At 42.9% G+C, this 6,490-nt stretch overlaps 1 pseudogene; it reads right to left on the reverse strand.

The window, feature by feature from the left end:
• Positions 1–3,386: 3,386 nt before the first annotated feature.
• Positions 3,387–6,167, reverse strand: LOC148838848 (uncharacterized; annotated as a pseudogene).
• Between the last annotated feature and the right edge of the window lie 323 nt (positions 6,168–6,490).

A 6,490-nucleotide genomic window follows, 5' to 3' on the forward strand; every position in this document is an offset into this window, starting at 1 on the left:
ATTGGCTCGGCCCCAAGAACACGCCCCCTCACGAGTTAAATTTCCTGCTGTTTCCTGAGGTGCGCTGCCCCCTGGGTGACGTCATCCGCCCAGGAGGGCGAAACACTATCCGCCCTGGAGTCAGAAGTAGGTCAGAGACACCAACCAGCTTCTGTTTTTCTTGACGATCACAGACTGCTGTTCTGCACGGTGGCTTTTTGTACTCTAATATTTTTATATTAAAATAGTTCCCCCTTTCGCCCCTCGTGTGAACGATTTCACTGACTTTTCTGTTTGCTTCGTTTAACAGGGATCTCCCAAACAATCGGAAACAAAATTATCTTTAAATTAGGATCAGGGCTTCCGTCTTCTCTCAACAATATACTAATTTCTATTCAAATCTTCTCCAGTCATGTATAGGTTTTAGCGATTCACACCTCAACAGCAGACACCTTGTGTTTCTCCTTTCTGCTCTTCACCGTAGAAATAATCTTTACTTGTTCATTTTTGAGGTGTTTGTTAAACCCAGTGGGTTTACAATTGTAAACTTGTTAACTCCTCCTTGTTAAGCAAATGATCCAGTGTGGCCATACAGTCGCTCAACCTCCAGAGCAGCGCTGCCCAGCCTTGGTCCTGCTGACCCCAGTGTGTCCTGTCTGTTGATCCCAGTCTGTCCTGCTGACCCCAGTGTGTCCTGTCTGTTGATCCCAGTCTGTCCTGCTGACCCCAGTGTGTCCTGTCTGCTGACCCCAGTGTGTCCTGTCTGTTGATCCCAGTCTGTCCTGCTGACCCCAGTGTGTCCTGTCTGCTGATCCCAGTCTGTCCTGCTGACCCCAGTGTGTCCTGTCTGTTGATCCCAGTCTGTCCTGCTGACCCCAGTGTGTCCTGTCTGTTGATCCCAGTGTGTCCTGTCTGCTGACCCCAGTGTGTCCTGTCTGTTGATCCCAGTGTGTCCTGCTGACCCCAGTGTGTCCTGTCTGCTGACCCCAGTGTGTCCTGTCTGTTTAACCCAGTGTGTCTTGTCTGCTGACCCCAGTGTGTCCTGTCTGTCGATCCCAGTCTGTCCTGTCTGCTGACCCCAGTGTGTCCTGTCTGTTTAACCCAGTGTGTCTTGTCTGCTGACCCCAGTGTGTCCTGTCTGTCGATCCCAGTCTGTCCTGTCTGTCGATCCCAGTCTGTCCTGTCTGCTGACCCCAGTGTGTCCTGTCTGTTGATCCCAGTCTGTCCTGCTGACCCCAGTGTGTCCTGTCTGTTGATCCCAGTGTGTCCTGCTGACCCCAGTGTGTCCTGTCTGCTGACCCCAGTGTGTCCTGTCTGTTTAACCCAGTGTGTCTTGTCTGCTGACCCCAGTGTGTCCTGTCTGTCGATCCCAGTCTGTCCTGTCTGCTGACCCCAGTGTGTCCTGTCTGTTGATCCCAGTCTGTCCTGCTGACCCCAGTGTGTCCTGTCTGTTGATCCCAGTGTGTCCTGTCTGTTGATCCCAGTGTGTCCTGCTGACCCCAGTGTGTCCTGTCTGCTGACCCCAGTGTGTCCTGTCTGTTTAACCCAGTGTGTCTTGTCTGCTGACCCCAGTGTGTCCTGTCTGTCGATCCCAGTCTGTCCTGTCTGCTGACCCCAGTGTGTCCTGTCTGTTTAACCCAGTGTGTCTTGTCTGCTGACCCCAGTCTGTCCTGTCTGTCGATCCCAGTCTGTCCTGTCTGCTGACCCCAGTGTGTCCTGTCTGTTGATCCCAGTGTGTCCTGTCTGCTGACCCCAGTGTGTCCTGTCTGTTGATCCCAGTGTGTCCTACTGACCCCAGTGTGTCCTGTCTGCTGACCCCAGTGTGTCCTGTCTGTTGATCCCAGTCTGTCCTGTCTGCTGACCCCAGTGTGTCCTGGTCTGAACTCAGCTGCTCCTCCAGGGTCTTTATCGAGCAGATGACATTGTTGATAACATATTTTCGGTTCAGTTTTTTTTTCACTCCTACAAAAGTTCCATTATAAAAACTCTATAAGAATTTTTATGTGTAAAATAATATGCTCAAAATTTTTAGAACTGTTAGAAGACTTTGAGTTCAATCATGAAACAATTAAAAATAACCAAGGAAGAGAATTGCATCCTTTGCAACTGAAGAAGCACAACGGTCTATATTTCCTTATGTAATGACTTTATCACGTGACAAAAACTGCAGTAAACCCTACTTATACTTAATATTTAGAAAACCGATTATTTAAGTAAAAAGATACTTTTTCCCATACCGGGAGTCGGACCCGGGCCGCCTGGGTGAAAACCAGGAATCCTAACCGCTAGACCATATGGGAAGGCGTGTGGCTCTCGTTCTGATGTGCCATACTCGGAGATATATGACGTCACTTGTCTCTGCGTTGAATGTTCCACCTTGTGGTCACTGTCAGAATTGACAGCTTGATTCTCTCAAGTCTTATTCCATTTTTAATTTATTTATTTGGCAGACGCTTTTATCCTAAACAAGTTACAATCGCTTTCCCGTGAAAATGCGGAGGGTGCCTATTCCAGCCGAGTTCTTAACTGCGGGGAAATTTGCTCCAGTTTTCCGTGTGAGCCACATTCTTACTTTAATTTTAAAATTTAAGGATTCGATTCTAGAACTACCGTCTCTTTACTTGCTGGGTGAATATTGTTTTGCGTCTCACCACAGTTTCAACGGTTTATTATTAATAGCGCTGTCCACACACCCGTGTCCCTCTCAGACACAGGCAAAGAGTCAAACATTCACATCACATCCCTTTCAACAACAGCTTTTCCCATTCAGCACAAACCCCTGCAGCACCATGCCCTCCGAGTCAGCAGCTCCCTACTCTCAGGTGTTCCCAGCAGGTGGACTGTTTACAAGCTGGGTCAAGCTGTTATTATACTGTATCACCCCCACCAGGGAACAGCCCTCAAGGCTACTTTCTGCGATGGGTGCCCAAAGATTTAACAGACAACAATATTGTAGGAATCAGGTTCAAACACGTTCAAGCCATTCAAGGGGAAGAAGGATAAAGAATCAATAATGAATTATAAAAAATATAACATATGACTTAAAAGGGTTTGGGAAAAGAGATTTCTTGACGCTATCGGTTTTGTGTCATCAAAGGATCTGAGCAAGAAGACAAGTTCATGTCTCTGAACGAGCTGTAATGTAAAAAGACACATCATCTCCAGTATTAGCATACATTGTATAAACAACGTATATATATATTTATGTGACAGTTTCAAAACCAGTGACTTCACTGAGATACCAATTTGCAGAATTTAGGTTCAGAAAATATCAGCATGTTTTGAGGGTCTTAGAAGTATAGAAAATTTACAAATTATTATAGTATATCATGGTATAAATTGCATGCTAATATACATAAAATATGATTTAGAGATGGAATTGTTTTTTAAGAAAAGGACGAATTATTTCAGCAGAGCTCCCAGCCTCCATGGCCAGAATCGACCTGGAAAACAAACCAGATAGAGGTGTTCAAGGAGGCAACAGGCTAGAGAACCTGGAACAGCAGCGCTTGATGTCTGTGCTGTGGCAATTAAAGAACAACATGGGTTCTCATCAGTGTTTCAGTTTTAAACAGCAATAACAGAAGGGCAAGACAATTTATACCACTCGTTTAAAATCAATCTGAGGAATCATTTTCAGTTGAAGGTTAAATTGTATTAATCAAGAATCATTTTTATGTTACAATTCTTTATATGTACAATTTTCATGTTGAGACATTTGCTATTTTGAGCTGCAGTTAGATTTATACCTTACTGATCCCACACATAAACACAGATATGACTAAATATAGATTTACAAATCATGCATATCATTTCATGACATGCAAAGAAGGGAAATTGTATGTTTTAGTCAATGTCTGTGCTGCAACAAAGATTGGTGGATTTTACACCAGTAGAAAACAATAAAAGTCGTAGCCTAGGTAGTAGTATTAAAATGTTGAGTGGACAGTTGTCCAATCTTTTATTTAAACAGATGTCAAATAAGAAGAGTTTCTAATGTATAATGATCTTTCTGGGAGGTGGGACTAAATCTAAATACGCAGAAAAAAACACACTCACAGGGAGAACATGCAAATTCCACACAGAAAGGAAGGGGAATTCTGAATGTGAATTGTAGGTTTAGGTAATAATCATGTTTACATGGACACTGGGTAGAGTGATCTTCATTGTTGATGACTAAAGAAAAGGATGATTACATTCTGCAAGTGTACAGTATTTTATTATTGTGTTTATGACACTTCAAGTGCTTGTATCTTAAAAATTAAAATTAATGTTAAAAATATTTTTAACATTACAATACAATGTCTTAAAAAAACACACATTTATTCAAGTTTGTAACATGGTTTGTTATTACAGTTTTTCTCAATTGCTTACACATCATTCTCAGAACTATTCACCAACATCACAAAATCATTGACACTGTCGCCAATACACAATACCACAGCTGCAAAATCTAGCACACGCAGGGAAAAAACACATAATGGCTGAAAAACAACATCCTGTACACAGCCCTCAAAACCAAACTATCAGGTCTGAATGCCACACACTTGTGTCATATGTGTAACTCTCACAAAGCAACAATAAAACACAGTTTGTCAACAAAGTAAATTATCTGATCAAAAGGGGAAATGCCTGTAGGAACGCAATAAATGGAATAAAACCATTTGGAAAAAAACTCACTGTAATGAATGCTCAGATCTTTCATTTTTACACAAACTACAGTAAAATACACAACATGTTTTCTGTAAATGAAGAAAAACACAGTTAACTGCCAAACACAACTACTGTATGAAAGCAAAAACAAATGCTGCCTTCAGAAACTGTCCTGTCTGTCTTGTGGATTTGGCCACAGGTTTTCATCTACATCACAGCTGATGTTTTCCCTGGCCAAGCAGCGGGAAAAAATCTTCTAGCATGAAGAATCCATGCTTGGCAAGCATCTGCACAAACATCACAGGTCTCTTCCAGTCCCTTGAGTAGACTGACTTGCTCATAAGACTTACGGTCATAAACCTTCCATCACCATGCAGAAAAAAATCCTCAATTGGATTGAGGAATAGAGAATATGGTGGAAGGAACACCACCTGGATTTCAGGGTGGTTGGTGAACCATTCCCTGACAACCACTGTGGTGGAAGCTTACATTATCCCAAATGACAAAATACATGTACAGTAAGTGTTGTGTGGGGCCCTGAGTTGGAGCAAACGGTCATGCAGCGTATCAGGGAATGCCAACAGATGTGTTGAGTTGTGAGGCCCAAGAGTCGCAGGCCGATGGACAACTCCTTGGTGACTGATTGCAGCACAAAGGGTGACATTTCCACCCCTTTGGCCTGGGACCTCCACCATTGCTCTCTGTCCTGTGATGTTTCTTCCCCGTTGTCGCCTTGTAGACAGATTGAATCCTGCCTCATCAACATAGACAAACTCATTTGGGGCAGCATTTGCTTCAAGTTCCAAGATTCTCTGAATAAAGACATAATCATATTGGTACAGTGATGAGGATATTGTGCATTTCTCTTATAGTACTGTATACTGTCACACTACTCCCCTACACATCTGTGCAAGACAAGTGCACACTACTGTACTACTGTTTGGAAATTCAAAGCTTACCCGCGCGTATAAGTAGCACATCTCTTTCCACGATCACTGTTTCTCTCAAATGGCACACAATATATTTACTTCATAGACATCCTGTACCTTCTCAGCACATGAACAATGGTGGATATGGATATACGGTCTATGTTGTGAAACATTCCATTGTCCTGTAGTATATGGCGTTGGTTTGCTTTGTGTCTTAGGGCATTATTTGCAAACACCATGTTCACCATTTCAGTCTCTTGTTCTGGGTTGGGCAGTCAGTCTTGCCCACCAGCCGCTGGGCTTCTCTGAATTCTGCATACAAACTACACTAAGTAATACTCAAACATGCTGTCCTCTTGCTGCTATGAAAGCCAAATATCCTGCTTTTTACCCACTCACCTGTTCTCAGTCCTAAGGGTTCGGATGATTCCAGCTACAGTGAACCGGCTCAGATTGGGCTTCACTCTCGTCCTGCTTCACGCATACTCATTCCATGGTTGGTACATGATCAATTAGAATGACTCTTATTCAATTTGAAATTTGTTGTCTTCCTCTTCCTCTATTTCTTCCCCTACCTCTTGCTCTACATGCTCTTTGTTGCTCCATTGTTTTCTGTACTGACCACTTCTGCGACCTTTTTATATTGGAGAACTGAGTGAAAATATTTGACTGATTGTGTTTGTTCAGGGGATCAGATCGCTCTCTGTGTGCATTTGGTCACAGTGCATAAGCAACTGGGAAAAACTGTATATACAGCATGTGGTATGAAACATGAATGAGCAGAGAAAGAAAATAAAATAATTACAACACAGAGTAGATTTTAAAGCACCATCAAATTTCTGCATGTGGCTGCTCTTGACATGGAGACTCAGCTCTCATAAGGCACATGTATTCTAACAAAACAATTTAGAGTTTATAGCAGAAATTCA

This window comes from Atractosteus spatula, chromosome 2, assembly GCF_055471065.1.
Source record: "Atractosteus spatula isolate fAtrSpa1 chromosome 2, fAtrSpa1.hap1, whole genome shotgun sequence".
NCBI lineage: Eukaryota > Metazoa > Chordata > Actinopteri > Semionotiformes > Lepisosteidae > Atractosteus > Atractosteus spatula.